This window comes from Electrophorus electricus, chromosome 5 (assembly GCF_013358815.1).
Source record: "Electrophorus electricus isolate fEleEle1 chromosome 5, fEleEle1.pri, whole genome shotgun sequence".
Classification (NCBI taxonomy): domain Eukaryota; kingdom Metazoa; phylum Chordata; class Actinopteri; order Gymnotiformes; family Gymnotidae; genus Electrophorus; species Electrophorus electricus.
Genome location: NC_049539.1, coordinates 27,645,076 through 27,664,944, shown reverse-complemented (window position 1 = coordinate 27,664,944; position 19,869 = coordinate 27,645,076). Strand labels below are relative to the sequence as shown.

Below are 19,869 nucleotides of genomic sequence, written 5' to 3'. Positions count from 1 at the left end.
ACTTGATGAAGTTGTCGATGCCTTGTCTGTCATCTTTGGACTGAAGAATCTACATGTCATCAGCAGACAGCTTTATAAATCACAGAGACAACACATTACTGTGGTGACCCGCTTCAGGTAAGCGGTGTAACGGAATTAAACGTGAATGACAGACGGAGAAGTTCGCACGGTATACACACACGACTGCAGCCCTGAGAAGCGGCAGCTTTGGAGACTATATTTTCATTCATCTTAGGGCCAAGTCACTTTATTCCATTTTTTAAGTAAGTGAGAAGTCAACAAATTTACAACTGGACTCCCCCCAAATTAATATACAGTACTCGATGTCAGTGGGTGAATACAATACACAGCGCCTCCATTTTGGAGGTAACTCAAACTCCTTTTACAAGTATCCCAGTAGTGCACCGTGATGATAAAGACTTAATATTCATACATGCACCGTACACGTCGCTATATATGTCTGAGAACAGAGTTCAAAGTAAGCTAAATATCAAGCATACAGTTTCAAATAAAACGATAAAGGATTCTGGTACTTAATTTTCAAATGACGGTTAGAAATTCCAGATACCACACAATATAAGCATATATAAACCTGACATATGATAGATAATTTACACAGTAGCAGTTTCTACTTGAAACGTGTTACAAAGGGACCCTGTTGTTGTTCTTCATTCGCCGCTATTCCGATATGCCTCTGCCTATAATTCCTGGTATTTGCACTGACTGGGTCTATGAAAGCAGGGAGCAGGCGTATGTGTCTGTCAAGGCTGTTGTGCGTTTGGAAGCGGTCTCAATGTCCAGTCTCTGCTCATCCCAGGAACTGCTACCATTACCAGCACATCAAAAATCCTTCCACTGTCTAATGTTGTAAACACCTTAAAGAGAATTTACATACTGAAACTTGTTCTATGAAATTTACGTGTTTATGGGTTTTATGGTGCCTTATTCTCTCTCAACATGTGTCTATATATCCTGTCAGATAGTGAGTGAAGTGACTGGTCTACATTTTACATCAGTACATCTTTATTTATTTCCACATTTTTTAAACATGGAACTAATTCTTCATAAAGGAGAGCATAAACACATCATCACTTGTGAAGTGTTTACTTTTTATTTTTTTAAACATGGAGCTTATCCTCTGTGAGAAAGAGCTCTGACACATCTTCTCCAGAGAGTTCGGCTTCTGGTGTAGATCTAAAACAAGGAGAAAGAAATACCATCAGAAACAAAATGGTGTTTAACATTCGCACTTTCTAAAAAGCAAACTGTTTTTCTCTGCTTCTGAAGAGCTACTTTTATGCACACCAGAACTCAAAGCTTGGTCTTCTTCCTCCATGGACTGTCATGCTACTAAATTCATTAAGAACATAAATATATAAAATAGACCACTACTTTACCTTCCTGACAGTTCTTGAGATCCTCCCCATTAGGCGATGTATCCAGTGTGTCTGCCTGGTCTTAGCTTCAGCCACACCAGATACAGTGGTCCTTACTGTTGTTGGCTTTGCAGATCCGGGGCCGTCTATGGAGGGACAGTAGAGGAACTGGGCCAGATCTTTCCTCTGAATAACCTTAACAAATGATAAAGCTCCTCCAAGCACCAGACCACCACTGATGAATGCTTGGTTCACATTCACATTTTTCCTGGCCTTAATTCTTCTGAGGAGCTCATCATACACAGCTTCAATGACTGAACTGTGGAACTTCTCAGGGAGGTCCATCCTATCCTCCACATGCACTCCAGTTGCACTGAACAAAAGTCCATGCACACATTCAGCTGCAGAGGTAAAATGGCCACTCCATGGTTCTGTCACCTGTGACCCAGCAATACCTGTACAGAATTCCTTTTGTACCTTCAGGAAAACTGTACGAAGACAGTGGCGTACTGCACAAAGTGAGACAGTAGGAACCCCAAAGTGTGTTGTGCTCGTTTGGGGTTCTGAGCCATATGAGGTTCTTTCATTGGTGGAAGCCATTGATAATTTTACCTCGATCTTCTGTAACTCAGCATTACAAACACCAGTGTAAACAGAATAGTTCCAAGTCAAAAAAGCCGAAAAATCGAACCAACTACACCCCCCACCACCACCAACACCACCACTGTTAGAAAAAAAAGAAAAACCTGCACTTCCTCTTACCCTTCTCTCTCTCTAGCATGCCCTGCTTACTGGACAAATGGGTCTTTCTAGTAAAATTGATCAGTCAGGGACAGGTGTCCCAACCGCAGCTTCAGTTTGAGCAGTAGCTCAGTGTTTACTGCTGGTTCACGGACGCGATAACATAAATATGCGCCACAACCTGGACTCCCACAGAGCCACATTCAATAACACGGACAGACACATGTGTGCACACTCACTGAGTCAAAACGTACTTTCACCTTTGGCCTGAAGATGAATCCCTGCGGTCAAGAACAAAATCTAAAACTCAAACAAAACGCTATGACTAACAATGATGGCATAATTTCATTTTAATAGCAAAATACTATTATTGTATAAATGCATAAATGTTGCAATTTTCTATCTACGGATGAGCGACAGGTAAAATGACATCTGTGAGATTAATTTCAAATGAATTTAAGTTAACCTAAGGTAATGGAGTACTTAATAAAAATCTTTGCCATCTAAGACTGCTGAAAGTGCAAAGAATAGTCTCTTCCACATAGCTCTAACTGGTGTTTCTGATCTTTCTTCCGAGTCGGGTAGGCCAACAACAGGCTGTGTAAACATTGTTTTTTTCTTTTGTTTTGTTTATAATTCCACTCATAATGTTACATCCTATTTTAACAGAAATTATTCAAGAGAAATAAAATCTGGTATATTTCATTTATTCAATTCTTGTATGCACTCTCAAAGGTTCTAAAGTTGCCTGAGATACCGAGTTTTTGTGTAATTGATCATTATTACGTAGTAAACTAAGTCACGCAACAATATGATATGTGCATTTAAACCAAAACACTAAACAATCTTCATTCTTGTCGGTGATTTTATCGATAACAAACCCAGTTGAAAGCTACAGTGAAAGGTACGTGCACTAAAAAGTACTGCACTAAATGTGTTCAGATTGTATACATTTTAAATCCTTCATCACAAATATTTAATCCAATACATTTTGACGTGTAATTTGGATACCACCGATACCGAATGTTCTATAAAGTAAACAGAGTCGTAATGCAGTTACTTTTAAATTCAAAATATTCCTGCCCCTACAAGAAAGAAAAATGAGTTTAGATTCTGTAAACCTTTGCATGTGCAGTTCCTTTATACTCCACCGTTAGGGAGCGAGCATTATTAGATTAAGCGCGTAAATGTCGTGCCAGTCTGATCATTTAGAAACAACCAAATGCGACGCAAAAGGAGGAGTTTTTGGCAACTGTCAAACCCCATCCTGGACAGCTATCGCCTTTTCATCTGCCTCTGCACGCACATTACTTTTGTTCAAAGGCTGCATCTTTTAATTAATCTACTTCGCTGTGCAAAATAAGTCGGTTTGGCCAGTAAGATAATTATTTGTTGTTGATGCGGAGAAGCTTTGGAACAATGCTGTGCTGGCTATCTGCACTTTGTTAGCTAGCTAGCTATAGCGGGCGGTAGATTCACCGTTATTTGTTATTATTATTTATTGTCACTTTGTTAGCTAGCTAGCTATAGCGGGCGGTAGATTCTCTGTTATTTGTTATTATTATTTATTGTCACTTTGTTAGCTAGCTAGCTATAGCGGGCGGTAGATTCACCGTTATTTGTTATTATTATTTATTGTCACTTTGTTAGCTAGCTAGCTATAGCGGGCGGTAGATTCTCTGTTATTTGTTATTATTATTTATTGTCACTTTGTTAGCTAGCTAGCTATAGCGGGCGGTAGATTCTCTGTTATTTGTTATCATTATTTATTTTTATTTTGTTAGCTAGATAGTGATAGCAGGTGGTAGATTCTCTATTATTTGTTATTATTATTTATTGTAATTGTGTTAGCTAGTTAGCTATAGTGGACGGTAGATTCTCTATTATTTGACTGAATGCCTTCCTGTGAAGCCAAAATTGAATGACGTGAGTAGCAAACTAAGTGCATGTAAAGCTTTCATCTACCCCCAGAACTGCCCCCACCAGCACCCGCTCCTCCCCTTCACCACAAGCACTACCACCTCCCACCCTCCACCACCATTAGCCACTCCCCCATCACTACCACCCGCTACCGCAACACTTCAGAGATGGCACTACTGTTTAGTTCTGGATTAGGCCAGGACTAGATTCCTATCTAGGAAAACCGCTTATTCAGCCTGCAGAGAAGACATTCATGAATCGCAGCGAAGGACTGTAGAAAGAGTCTGACTCCCATGCTATTTAAATAAAACTGAATTATTTAGTAAGTACATTTTAGTGTATGTCCTATTCATTAATGTAACGTTCAGATGGAACTTCATGCCTATATTCCTGGAAAGCCTATATGAATAAATGAAAACATTAGATCCTTTTAACTGACTGATTGATTGACTGATTAATTAATTGTCTCTTCTTGCAGAGATGTCAAGGCGCAGTGCACGTTTACTAACAAGTGGGTACTACCCCCACGATGATGACGCTGCAGGAACCTGTTCTAATGGATCTACTCGACCCATCTCTTACAAAGAGACCCCCTTCAGGTGTGTGTGCATACACGTGTGTGTGTGTGTGTGTGTGTGTGTGTGTGTGTGTTTATGTGTGTGTGTGTAGGAGTGCACGTGTATTTGGTGTACATCAGCCTCTTTCTCACCCTCCCTATTTCTCTGCCTCTGCCTATTCCTCTTTCTCTGTTTCTGTCTCTGTTTCTCTGCAGGGTCTTTAAGAGGAAGGCAGGCAACCGCAGGCTGGTCAAGTCCTCCCACACCTCAAGCCATGATGGCAGCCTCAGCCAATCACATGGCCCATACACCAGTGAGCTCATCACGGAGGCCGAATTTACAGGTCAGTGCTGATGTCATATTCAACTGTTTATAACCAGTTTATGAGAAGCTATAATCAGTGTTTCTTCTTACACACACACACACACACACACACACACACACACACACACACACATTCATGGAAGTCTGTATGTATTATAGCCATGTATATACTAAATTAGTATTACTGTAATAAACTTTTTAAACAGATTGTCAATACATCAATTAATTTACTTAATACTCACCATATACCTAATACTCATCATATACCTCTTGTGCACCAGATACTTAAATTCCATCTCCAACTCCCCTAGTCAGATTGAATTTGCTTCATTGTACTTCATTGAACTGTTACTAAAGCAGTGTTAAAGCGGCACTAACGCTATTCTAAAGCTATTTTAAAACTATACTATAGTTATACTAAAACAATGCTAAAGCAGTAGTAAATTAGTACTGCAGTAGCATCAGCTTGCCCCATGTTTTCATGAAACGTTTACCTTATGCTGTATTTTGTGGTTATTGTGGAAAAAGCATCATTATCACTTGTTTTAATGATGTATTGTTTGTTTAGCTCGTGCCTTTGTATTGCTGTACTGGTGGCTGGGAACAGCATGGCACAGGCTGACCTCTGAAATCTCTCTGCTTAATGTTTTTCTGCTCAGCATGTAAGTTTGTGTGTGCATGTGAATGTGTATATGTGTGTACACGAGTGTGTATGCGCATGTTTGTGTTTGTATATACAACTCTGTACTCTGCATTGCTATGTTCTCTCTCTGTCTCTCCACAGACACACTGCAGGTGTGAGGAAGGCTATCCTCCTCCTCCTCTTCCTCCTCTTGCTGCTTTTTGGTGAGTCTGCATTTCTGAGTCACTACATTTCAAATCATCTCATGTCCGAGCTCCTGTGTGGTGAAAAAAATTTACATGGAGCACACAAAAAGCACAAAAACAGAAACACACATGTACCGATGCAGTGTAAGCTGACAGGTGTGCCGGAACAGTTAGTAAACGACGGCAGGTGTATTCATAACAGATGATTTGATGACTACAGTGTTAGTGACGTGTGTAGCTGACAGGGGCTTTAGTGACAGGTGTGTTATTTTTTACAGGAGCATGGTACTGGTACCCTTTTGTCAGTACTCAAATGTTAGACACTGAAGAAAAGACCACAGCTGATCCCACGCAGCTCAACACACCTGTCCAAGCCCCTCTGGATGTGAGTACTCTCATTGGTTGAAGAGTCACTGGAGGACTGACACCACACACGTTTATTGGATGCCTCCTATGTCCTAGAACAAATACTGTTTTATACTACTCACAGGTAATAAATCCACTATTTCAACATTCTTCTCTCTCTTGCTTTCTCTCTCTCTCTCTCTCTCTCTCTCTGGTGCTGCCTGCAGAATCATGTGCTCAGTGTGAAGTTGTCAGCTATCAGGGACGAGATGATGAAGTGGTCTGAGGACAGAGCGAGAAACATGGAGGCCATGCTGGTGAGAAAAAGAGAGAGAGACAGAGAGAGAGAGAGAGGAAAAGAGTGAGAGAAAGAATATGAGAGTCAGAGAGGGAGAGAGTCATAATAATTCAGTGGAGCACAAAGGATTATTTTTCAAATGAATGGTGTGGACTGTCAGGTGCACAATATAATAAAATCACTCTACAGTATCATCCAGCAGAATACAGAATACAAAACAAATGAGTAAAGCAAGATATCCTGAAATAAAAAATAATGTATCACTTAGATGACAATACCAGCCAGAGAATTACTTTCAGTACTTGTAAATTACTGTAATGAATTGGCACTTGAACTAAAAATGTAAAAAAATGCAAATAAGGGTGTGACAGCACCAATATCAGATATAATTCTCTGAAATGACTGTGTGTGTATTTGTGTTTTTGTGTGTGCAGACACTTCAAAGAAATATGCAGGCACTGCGAGTTAAAGTGAAGAAGTAAGAGGGCCTTTTCTCTTCCTTTATCTCAGCTCACTCATTAAACCACTTATTGCGCGAATGTTTAGGACTTTTTGCATTTTGTCCCCCCAGTATCAACTCTCAGCACCAGCGTCAGATTTTCCATCTGAGATCCAGCCTCCAGGCAGCTTTGGAACAGATAAAGGCATCATCTCCTCCTCACCTTGTCATAGAGCCAGCAAACTTCTCCTCAGGAAAATCCTCATCAGAGGATGGCGACTACCCACAGAGCACACAGTCCAGTGAGTGTGTGTGTGTGTGTGTGTGTGTGTGTGTGTGTGTGAGAGAGAGAGAGAGAGAGAGAGAGAGAGAGAGAGAGAGAGAGAGAGAGACAGTTAGACAGAGAATCTAACTTCTCTCAGGTTCTGTTCAGGCTTCAGCTGAGGCAGAGTTTGGGTTCTGAAAAGCGCTCACTCCTCACCATATTAAACAGACCTTATCATCATCATTATCACCTGTTTGAATGATGTATTGTTTGTTTGTTTGTTTAGCTCGTGCCTTTGCAGTGCTCTACTTGTTGATGGGAATAGCATGGTACAGTCTGACCTCTGGAATCTCTCTGCTTGATGTTTTTCTGTTCAGCAGGTACATTTGTGTGTGGACATGCGTGTGTGTGCATGTGAACATGTATAGGTGTGTCTGTATGTGAGTGTATATGAGCATGTTTGTGTATGCAACTCTGCACTCTGCATAGCCATGTTCTCTCTCTGTCTCTCCACAGACGCAGTGCAGGTGTGAGGAAGGCTCTCCTTCTCCTCCTTTTCCTCCTCTTGCTGGGTTTTAGTGAGTCTGCATTCCTGAGTCACTACATCTCAAATCATCTCATGTCCGAGCTCCCGTGTAGAGAAAGAAATTTGCACTCAACACACAAAAGACACAATGACAGAAATGCACATGTACTGATGCAGTGTAAGCTGACAGGTCTGCTGGTAGCAGTTAGGAAATGACAGCAGGTGTACTGGTAACAGATTTTTTGATGACTGACATGTTAGTGACGTGTGTAACTGACAGGGACTTTAGTGACAGGTGTGTTATTTTTTACAGGAGCATGGGACTGGTATCTCTTACTCACTGCACAACTGTTGCACACTGATTGATCCCAGCCACCTTCACACACCTGTCTGAGCCCCTCTGGATGTGAGTACTCTCATTGGCTGAAGAGTCACTGCAGGATCGAAACCACACACGTTTATTGGATGCCTCCTATGTCCTAGAACACATACTGATAATAAACCTACTGTTTCAAAATTCTTCTCTCTCTCTCTCTCTCTCTCTTTCCAGCCTGAGGTCTACCCTGTTAACTGCCGGGCGGTCCGTGGTTCCCAAAGTTTCCTGGTTATCGCTGTGTCCTACCCCGTCCAGATTACCCACGCTACCTTGGAACACATCCCTCGTAACGTGTCACCCACTGGACACATAAACAGCACTCCAAAGGACTTCACCGTTCATGTGAGTCATAAAAACACACACATACCCACACACACACACAACACCAATGTTGCCTGAGGCTGCTGTAATGATTTTGTTATGCATGTGCATCTAATTTTATGCATTATGCTGTGTGGGTTTTTAAAATAGTGTATTTTAACCAATGTTAAATACATGTACCCAATGAAAGCACAATAATAGTTTTAATTAATAGTTTTAATTAATAATGTCATCTCGTGATAGAGCTGCTCCTGTTTAAGGGGTTCCAGGGTGTAATGTGACACAGCCTAATTCTTATACACTCCTGCACTTCCCTTGAACTGACACATGAAAACGAGGAAGGAAAACCTCTTGGAACATTTACCTATGACCAAGATGGAGAAACCATCCAGATCTACCAACTTCCTGTAAGAAAGTTGTACAGTCACTCACCAAAACACAGAAAGATGGAAATATTTACACATCACTTTTTATTCCAATAATGTTAGCACTGTTGTAATGCTAGTAGTAGTGTTAATATTATTAATAATGTATTATTGGTGTTAGTGTATTTAATGTATTTATATATACTTTACATATTCACACACACACACACACACACACACACACACTACTATAAGTAATATCTGCTGTACATATAACTGAGTAGGCATGTGTGCAGTATTTGTATGATAAGTACAATACTTATGTGTTTTATATTATGCTGTAAAATATGGATATTTTGATGATAAAATATTGACAAAGCATTTACTGCTGCTCTTTCTGTCCTCCAGAAAATATGTAAAGAGCAATGCATTACAGTGTGTGATTGTGTGCAAGCACACGATGTGTGTGCATGTGTGTGTTTGTGAAGGGATTATGTGTGATGTATTATAGTGTGTAGTTCATGTTATAATGTTATATAATATTGTAGTATGTAGTGATATATTAGAATACGATGTGTTGTTTGCAGGAGTCTCCCAGTGAGGTGTACTGCCTGGTGGAACTACCGGTCCACAGTAACTGGGGTCACCCAGAGTACACCTGTCTCTGTCGTTTCTGGGTCCACGGCCTACCCTGCAGCATCTGACAGGCAGAACACAGAACAAGAGAATGAATAAATAAATTAATAAATAAGCCCCCTTTTATTGGTTTTACCATCACATGACAAGTTCAGGTCATGACTGGGGGTCACTCTTTTGTACTCAAGTTGATAACATTCATTGACACGCTGGCCCTTTAAAACATCTACAGTAATACATCCCCCCTCTAGTGGACAAATTAATGTACCACATCCCAAATGCATGTCAAAAGAACAAGTTCATCCTTGTTTCACTGATCTTAGGCCAGTTTTGCTGTTGCTCCACTTAAGAATAAAAGAATTATGGACAAAAATTTGTACAACACTCAAAAAATAGAACATAAATGGTGCCGCACTAAGCGTGTAGTCTTCCAGCTTGCATGGAAGGAGAGCCTTCTCAAGTACAGAAAAGCACTTATGAACACTCCAACCGCTTATCTCTCGACCCTAATAGAAAATAACCAAAATAATCCTATATTTCTTTTTAGTACAATTGCACATCTACTTAGAAATAAAAGTCACACCAATACTCAGATTACAACATCACAGAGTAGTAATGAGTTCATGAATGTCTTTAATGAGAAAAGTAAGCACATTAGAGATAACATTAATAGTATTAAGATGACATCGTGTAGCTACTTAGAGATCAGAACAACCAAGCCAAAATGACTCTAGAATCCTTTACACCGATCCAAGACCCAGAACCTACATCTCTGATCTCGTGCTCAAAATCCTCCACTTGCTTACTAGAGTCACTGCCCTCACACTTCCTTAAGGAAATCCTACCTGAAGTAACTGAACCTTTACTAAATTTAATAAACTCCTCCTTGAACATTGGCTATGTTCCTAAACCATTCAAATTATCAGTAATTAGACCACTTATCAAAAGAATGTGAGCTGTCAAACTACTGGCCAATCTTAAACCTTTCATTTATTTCTGCTCAGCAGGTAAGTTTGTGTGTGCATGTGAATGTGTATATGTGTGTACATGAGTGTGTATGCACATGTTTGTGTTTGTATATACAACTCTGTACTCTGCATTGCTATGTTCTCCCTCTGTCTCTCCACTCCAAGAGTCACTGCAGGACTGAAACCACACACATTGATTGGATGCCTCCTATGTCCTAGAACACATACTGTTAATACTGGTAATAAACCCACTGTTTCAAAATTCGTCTCTCTCTCTCTCTCCAACCCATGTCTTGTCATAAACAGTGATCGTTTTTTTCACACCCAATAGTTTGATGCTTGAATTTGAAATTTTGGGTTCATGGCCAGGAAACTCCCCAGATCTCAATCCCACTGAGAACCTGTGGTTTATGCTCAAAAAGAGGGTGAGCAAACAAAAACTGTGATCAACTCCAAGCACTGATTAGGCAAGAATGGGTTGCCATCAGTTAAGATTTTGCCCAGAAGCTGATATCCAGCATGCCGAGGTGAATTGCAGTCTCACAAAGAGGACTGTATACAGGTGTATGCAGGCACAATAAAGGAAGACAACAGTCTTCCCCATTTCACTAAAAACAGTGATACACTGTCACACTTAAAATACACTACAGTTAACAGTTTTAATAAAGGTTTAATGGAGGACAAACCTGGAGAGACCTGTAGCTCATCTGAGTGCAGGTTGTGTTGGCTTCTCTCTTGGTTGGATTTGATTGGCCTGATTAATGATTTAAATGAACTGAAAAGCTACTAAAAGTTTTTACATTTTTTATATACCAGCTGTTCTTAGTGACACATACTCAGAAGATGATTTGAAAAAAAAAAATTATCTGGCATATTAATACAAGCACAAATACTGGCTTTAACTGTTTATCAACAGTTTTCACTCATCAAAACATTTTGTCATCTGACATTTTGGAACTGTATGAAGAGGTTTCTTTGAGAGGTAATTTAATTTATTGAAAAAGTGTAGGACATTAGTAAAGAAATTCACAAATCCAAAGAAATAACATGGACTGGGATTGGTGGGGGACAGTTAGGTGTGTTAGATCAGGGTCAGAGTGAATGACAGTGTTAGGTGGACAACTTGTATCAGGGATTCGTGCGGCTTGGGGCACTCGTGTCAGGGAGAAGTGTGTGGGGTACTGATATCAGGCAGTTGTGTGGCGTGGGGTACTGATATCAGGCAGTCGTGTGGCGTGGGGTACTGATATCAGGCAGTCGTGTGGCGTGGGGTACTGATATCAGGGAGTCGTGTGGCGTGGGGTACTGATATCAGGCAGTCGTGTGGCGTGGGGTACTGATATCAGGCAGTCGTGTGGCGTGGGGTACTGATATCAGGCAGTCGTGTGGCGTGGGGCACTTCAATGTAGGAAAGTGGCTGCTGCAGACATTTTAATGGCTGGATTGGCGCTCTGATGTCGAGCTGTATGTGTGCTGTTGTGACCACAGTGAAGACCCTGTTTCAGTCTCTCTGCTTTAGTGCATCCATGGAGACAGTCACCATCACCCGTCCTTGGCCCTTTTCCTACCACCAATGCCGGGAACCTCTATGTCCTCATGGCTATGGACAGATTCATGAAGGTTCAACACCTTTAACATTATTTTAATCTTTTGTTACAGGCATTGTCAATTGTTTACTTACTTCAGATCATTTGAAATTAAATGTATAGATTTTTTGTCTAATGATCATTCTTAAATTGGAAAAAACTGACAATGTTTAATGACCCGTTATGTCATGGGACTGATTGCTGAGTGACTTTAAATGAACTGCAGTGAACTGAAAATGAAATGAAATGCATATTTACCATATATTAGTACTAAAAAGATGTTTCCAAAACATCATATAGTCTAGAGAGCATGTATCTGACCACAATGGTCAAGCCTTTAATGGTAGCCCATGGACTAATGGGAGTGATGTATAGCGCCATTATTTTGTTCCTTTAATTAGTAAAAATATATCTTCATATATTTTTGCTGTTCATGTGCAAGTGCAGTAGATCAAATCCTGTTTGTGCAAGAGAAACATGGTGAGGTCCAAATGCACCAGCTAACTGACAAATTTATTATATGGAGGTTTGTTATTTTGTAGAGGTCCATTTAGTTTAAAGTATATTGATTGAAAAAAAAAAGTTTAATCTTTGGTGGCTATAACTTTCACCTGGTGCTGAATTTCACTCTTCGGACATTTATTCGTCCGGTTTGAAAGACTTATTTTTTTCTTTGTGTTTTTCCCTTTATCTCAACACAGATTTGTATAGACATGTTTTACACTGTCGTGATCCTATACTTTAATGGCAATGCATTTTATACTTTAGCTAATTCTGTACAATGAAATTTAGGAGTATAGGTCTTACTTTGAGGAGACTAGGCTAATTTGAAATTTGTCTGTATGTCATTTTCAGTAGGAATAACCTGCTTCTCAGGGAACATCAGCAGAGATGAGATGGCCAGTAGCAGAGGGGAGATTGATGAGACCTTCCCAGCACTACCTTGGGAGGGACCAGAGAGATCAGGCAAGAAAAAAAAAAAGATTATTTGGTCCAAAACAAACCATTCACCAACATGTTTACTGTTGCAGGTTTTTAATGAAAAAATATCAGATCAGTATTGATATTGGTTGACATTAAAACACAGGATGTTGACATTGGATTGGTACAGAAAAACTGGTATCATGCCATCGCTATCATTTACAGCTGTGTGATAACAGGCTGAAATCATGAAGAGCTGATAATGTCCTCGGGCATCAGATTCAATGATGATGACACCTACTATTACAACGTCCTTCTAATGACCTACAAAGCACAACGGTCTTGCTCTACAGTACCTTAGCAAATTCATGAGAACAGGAGAGAATATACAGCAGTGCCATGAGTTCTATATGGCATCAAGTAAAATTGACTTTTTTGGGTATTAAAAGCAAAAAACAAAAAACAAACTCTATTCCTGATGCTACTCCATTATGTATGTATGTGTGTGTGTGTGTGTGTGTGTGTGTGTGTGTGCGGGTGCGCGTGCGTGTGTGCGTTTGTGCGTGTTTGTGTATAATACAACATTTAAGCTACGTTGGTCTTTACTTGTGTTTCCCTTCCTTCTACTTTCACTTCTGTTTGCTGGTTTTCTCATCACTCTTTTACAGCTTTGTTGCCTAGCCAAAGCTGTTATAGTGCTCTGATGAGCTAAGTCACAATTATAGACAAACACAGTCTAACAATAATTAAAAACACACAAATTCACAGTTGTACTCATCATGTCTGTTAGTAAGCATATTGAGTAAACATCCACATTGTTGGCCAAAAAAGGTCAGTGAATACTTAGAACACTTAAAAATGTACAACCAGGGGCCTGTATCAGAAAGCAGGTTTAGTGAAAACTCAGTTAGTTGAGTTAAATTAGTTGAATTAAATTAGGAAATTCAAAGAAAAACAACTCATCTCCACTCTTGGAACTTTAGAACCCCATATGTCCCGTGTCATAATGTCACACATGAGGGGAATCCCATGAACACCTTTACAGATCAGTCTGTGGAAAGACACTGAAGAGGACAGATCGAACAATGAGGCGTTTCTGGAGCTGGTGTGCTGGAGGTATCGAGAATGAATATATTGATACAAAGGAGGTGGAATCCAGGAGAGACTTAATAAAGAAAAGCAAAAGAGGAAAGCAGAAGTGGAATCTAAAAAAATTGAAGATAGAGTGGAAAAAACTACAGTTGGTATGTAGGTACAGTTGGTACAGTTGGTATTTTTTCTGCTTTTTGGCCTTGCCTTTCTAAAAGGATTAATTTAAATCTCATGTATAAAAAAACAGTAAACTAAATAATCTTTACAATAAGGGACAAAAACTGACTTATTGAAAATGCTTTTATCCTTTGATCAGCGATGACTAAAACTCTCATTTAAAATATGCAACACCACTTAGTGCAGTATTAGTGCATTATTAATCTATTACAAGGTTTTAGGCTCATCAGGCTGTATGTAGTACATACAATATGTGTTCTATATATATCCAGAAGTAATGATACTTGCTCCGGCAGATTTGAAGATGGCCCATGAACGGACTGAAAGGACTGTGGCAGCATGTCTGAGTGAAGTGACTGATGGATATGACTTGTTCAGATCAGCCAGGACCAAGCAGAGATACTCTATGGCACCTGCTTCACCAGCCCTGAAAAGGGTCAACAAAGACACCAAACCAGGTGTGGATGCAAAGCAGTCAGCCATCTTCCCTCTAGGGCCAAGAGAACATGAGTGGCTTGTGAAGTATGCTGCAGGACAGCAGGATCAAATCTGCCAGCTTCTGCTCCAGGACATCAAGCTGGCAGAGAAGATAAATTTCATTTCTGGCTTCACAGTACTTCACTGGGCTGCTAAACAAGGAAACAGTGAAATGGTGCGCAAGATCCTTCTTCTTTCACAACAAGGTGGGCCAGGGGTTGACGTTAACACCAAGAGCTACGACGGCTACACCCCACTACACATGGCTGCTATTCACAGCCACGAATCAGTCCTGAGTGTTCTGGTGCGTGATTATGGTGCCAACTGCAACATACGTGACAACAGTGGCAAAAAGCCCTATCACTACTTACACAAGGACGCCTCACCCAAGGTGAGAGAGATGCTCGGCGACCCTCACGCTGCGGATTACAAGCCCTCAGGCCATGAGCAGCACTTTTCAGATCCGCCCAAAGGGCTCAGCACTTTGAGTAAACTATTTCAGTCCAAGCACAGAAAAATACTTAGATGCGGATCAAGATTCCACTCAGCCTTGAAGCAGCTTCACCAGCCTTGACCAAGATGTGGACAGGATAGGCTACATTAATTTCCCGAATGTTTCCCTACAGTGAACTTCCCAAATTAAATAGCATATCCTCAAATAAACATTTTCTCTAACTTGTCTTTCACTCCTGATTTCTGTGATCAAAACCTTAAGCTTTGAAATAAATCATTTGCACATAGATGTTTGAAATATTGCATAGTCATATCTGCCTTGAACCATTGTCTGTTTTCCTTGAATATTCTCTAATGTTTTGTCTTTGAATAATGAAATGTTTTTGAGGTCTTTCATCAGCTGTGTAAGCAACGTGCTTCTGAATTAGTAGTAGGAGAAGCCAGTTTATATATGAAAAATTAGTAGTGTGCTTTATATTGTTTGTAAGAACTCTTTCTTTGTATTTATAAATGTGTAGACTAAGTGCTCAGGTGAAATTAGTATGACAAAAATGTTCCAACCTATTATGGCTTAAAAGACAATTATCACCTATCCCCAAATATCAGTATTTAACTTTGCTCTTGTGTTCCAGTGGTTTTGTTTCCCTCTTTCTGTTCTTTTAATGTACTATATTGAATTAATTTATGTTTTGTAAGGTAACTCGAGGTAAATGCCTGACACAATCAAAGCCTAAGACTGAGACAAAGAAGCTATAAATTTGCATGAACACATCTGTTGAGCCTTTCCTGCTTATTCCACCCCTGAGATCAGTAGTTAAAAACTGATTTCAGCAGAGTCATTTCAAACAGAAGTAACTACAAGTCTAGAACCCCTCACGAGAAGAATATTGTACTTAGAATAACATCTTATTTTATATGTTTGTCAGATACCCAGTTTGTTAGTCTGTCTAAACTCGATTCATTTGCTCTTCACTACTCAGTCAACTTAAGGTCATCTTCTTTTGGCATTGGTAGAATTTGGATTGGTACTGTTTGGCCGACAGTAATCACCTGATTATATCACCTGATATAATGACCTAAATAACTGTTGCAGCTAAGATTAGTAAGCACAACATCCAAACAGTGTCACCTGAAGTCCAGGTTTACCATGCTCTGTGTTGTGGCATTGACAGTATGCATAAGTGAACAGTACCATTAGGTGCACTAAGCCTAGTGGGTTAATTTGGCCTCCTGTTTCTCATATCACGTTGGAGTGTGAGGTTGGCTGACTGACTCTCTGACGGGTCACATCAATCCAAACTTTCACTTTCATTGCACATCTGCCATCATTAGGTGCTGCACCGGCCCACATGAAACCCATCCCGGGGAGTAGGTGCCATGCACAAAGTCATACACACATACACACACATACAGTCTAAAGTTTATTCGATGTAGCAATTTTGTGTAAGTGCCATTGTCGACCTTAGTTCACATTTCTCTCTGTAATAAATGACTGCAGCATGCAATGTGATAGATGAGGGCCAGGGTTACAGGCAGCCCCGCAGGCCCGACGGACTCATCACTGGGCTCAAACTCAGCTCACTCTCCTGCCCTGTACACACCTCCAGTGGCCAGCTAAGTTTTGATCAACACAAAGCATACACAGCACCCAAGCTTAGTATGAGGAAATGTTTGACTGTGAAGGACAACACCTCCTTAATCAGCCCGTAATGTAGCATCAGCAAAACTCTACATCTAAGGGAAGAGAATAAAAGAAAAGAAAAAGAAAAAAGACAAAAGGTTATATACAGCAAACTTGTAGTGTTACCATCTGAACATGATGCACATATAACAAGTTTAAAAGCAGTTTGTGAGAATTTCAAATCACTTCTTCTCATGTCAAGCACCTTTGTGTTTGTTCTTTCCAGCAGGATGGATGTCATGTTTTCTGTTGGAGGCTGTTCACCTGTGACTCCTCTGTAAATCCCGAAAGAATAGGACTTAAGAATAATGTGAGGTCTTTCACTTCTGTCGTGCCAATCTCCTAGGTGTAGGTTCCACTAGGTTTTGCTGTTATTCTTTATATCTATGAAATACTTGTTAGATAGAACTACATATATGCATTAGTTGGGGAAAACAGTACAGTCTTTGGTAAATGTAGCTTTAAAATTGTCATGTAGCTTATGCCAGGCATAAATCAAGCATTCACGTATATGCCAACCATTCATGAAAATATTCAACCATGTTCCTGCATTGACCAATGGAGCCCATGAGATGAAACTGGAAAACACAGCAGGCATCGATCTGCAAATCAATTCTTCTTTATATAAAATAGGATAAAGCATGCGTTTCCATTGGACTTCCATTACATTTCCAAGGAGTCATCGCTACGGAAATGCATTTGTGGTTAATTACGTGCGCTTAATTGAAAACGTAGCAAAAGAAGAGCCTTTCTAAAGAATATACATAAAGCCCAAGAGAGAAAAAACAATTATTTACATCAAAGTTGGAGCTTGATTCACACTCCACACCCACTACGGTTGCCAGGAAGACCCATCGCGCTGCAAATACATAAAGCACATTCATCAAAATGACAACACAACCCGGTGCAAATTCAGAAAACTTACACAACTTCAGAAATGCTGCAAATCCAGTCACAACACAATGGAAGTTTGCCACAACAACAGAATGGCTGTTTGCAGAGGACACGGGGAGGAGATGGACTTCTGAGATCAGTGCCAAGTCTTTTGGAAGTGAAAAGTAAGTTTTTTGGTTACCATGGTTTTATTATGATATACGTGATACAGAACGAAAGACCGACCTATTCATGCATATGCTAGGCTGTAGGCAGCCTTAAAAATGATGATTAAAATCCAAAATACTTACAATTAGATTGTTATTTATTTGAAATCACATTTTGTATGCATGTAGCTATAAACATCACACTTCAGATAAGATAAGAACAAGATAGTTGACCAGCATGAGCAATAACCAAACTGGTCGACCAGTATAATCAGATTTGACCAGTATGACCCTGCTGATTATACTGCTTGAATAGCTTGGTCAAGTTGTTTATGCTGCTGGACCCACTGTCCAGTTGGAAATTATAGCTAAACCATCAAACTTGAACCAAAACATAGCCTTTGCTGGTCTACCAGTTTAATCAGCTGGTTTAACTGCATAAGGTACATCTATTGCCTGGGTGTCCAGCTTTTCAACTATCTTGACCATCATTGACCAGATTAGTTCATCTGACAGCAGCAAATTAGCTGGATTTTGTAGCTAGGGCTGTAGCATGCCTGTTACTGAGGTCCAGTTTACCATAGATATATACAAATCTAACAGTGCAAGCATAATAACAGAAAAGTAATAACCTAATTTAGGTATTTAAATAAAAAATTATAATTCATGAAAGAGAATGTCCCCACAATTTGCACATTCTAAAGACATCACCTGTTCATTGCAGCATGTTTGGTCAGCGTAATCTCAAGAGAGAGATAGTATTTGCTAACCGTCAAAATGATTTATTGCCTGATTTGATTGATTAACTTGACAACGGTGGCCATAAACATCCTCTCAAGCTCCGCCCTCCTCCTGGTCGTTGCAGTGCCCTTCGGTCCTCCTTGGCCCAGGCTAAACAGCCTCAGGCCTCCCCCAAGAAATTTCTGGGGGTGTTCCCATCCGCTTTCAGAGAAGACCCGGACAGCAGTCGCTGTCCTCTCCCCAATGCAGGGTGGGGGTGCCTACAGACCTCCTGCTAGGAAATCCCTTTTTTGCCGCGGAAGCTTGCATCCTGTGTATGTTGGTCATTCTGTAACGTGGTAGCCTAAGTGCCGAAGGGCTTGAAGCAGGATGCACAGACTTCCTCGACATGGACGAATATTTATTCCAACACAACATAAAGGACAAATGTGGCACTCGCGTGAAAACAAACAATGAACATGAGCACACTAAACGCTAATGATTTTTAACATTTAACATGATAATTAAACAAACAGTCAAGCCTCGATACATAGTTACAAACACGCTACACTAACAATGACCAACACACTGCCAGCTTGACATGAGTTTAAATACACAGACAAGACGAGGTACAGGTGTGTGCAGGCGTGGCCACAAACATCCTCCCAAGTCATGAGGTGGGCCAAACCCCGTGACTCGCAGGAGACGAGCGTTCTGTGACACTTCAAAATAGTTTTATTGACTTTAAAAAAAATTATTTAATTGAGAAATAATCAAGTGATTAAAGTGAATAAAAGTTATTATTATTAGTCTTAAATGAGTACGTACCACCCAGTTTTTAATGTTCACTCTGCTCCGCTGCCAGTCATGTACTGATACTCAAACACGCATATGGGTCTCAGTTGTGTGTCTCTCTCTCTCTCACTCACCCATTTACTCACCCATCCCACTCTCTCCCATTGGCTGATTCTCTAAGAAGTCACACCTCCTCACAAGTCCTCCCACTACCATGCAGTAAACACTTTCTGACAAAATTGATATAAGGTGTCCTTCTGCCTAAAATCAAACTCCTCCAAGAGTCAGGACTAGGCCAGAAAGATCAAATTTTGCCACCTTTTTTTCCCTACCCAACCAACCGGTCTGACCAATCCTGTGCAGCGTGCAACTCCTCCCACAAAACCAGACCCTCATACCCGCTCATTCAAGTTTAGTTGTACCCCCAATGTTTGAGTAGGAATCATTATTTCATTATTAAATAATTATTTCAATGTGATTAAAGAAAATTAAAGTTTTCAGTCTCATACACCAGCTTTTCTCCACTTTCTCTGTCTGTTCAGTGTCCTCTCTGACACACACTCTGCAGTGAGAGGTCATTGATTGATTGATTGATTGATTGATTGATTGAGAGAGAGAGAGAGAGAGAGAGAATCACACACA

At 40.2% G+C, this 19,869-nt stretch overlaps 2 long non-coding RNA genes across 2 annotated transcripts; one reads left to right on the top strand and one right to left on the bottom strand.

Annotated features, from left to right (window-relative positions):
• The first annotated feature begins 8,281 nt into the window (after positions 1-8,281).
• On the top strand, positions 8,282-9,340 carry LOC118241354. Its single transcript, XR_004776009.1, has 3 exons — positions 8,282-8,337; positions 8,560-8,723; positions 9,269-9,340. It is a non-coding gene; the product is annotated as an uncharacterized LOC118241354 (long non-coding RNA).
• Positions 9,341-16,489: 7,149 nt separating this feature from the next.
• On the bottom strand, positions 16,490-19,282 carry LOC118241353. The gene is made up of 4 exons (XR_004776008.1): positions 19,261-19,282; positions 17,470-17,531; positions 16,878-16,947; positions 16,490-16,725 (listed from the first exon to the last, which is right to left on the bottom strand). It is a non-coding gene; the product is annotated as an uncharacterized LOC118241353 (long non-coding RNA).
• Positions 19,283-19,869: the final 587 nt, after the last annotated feature.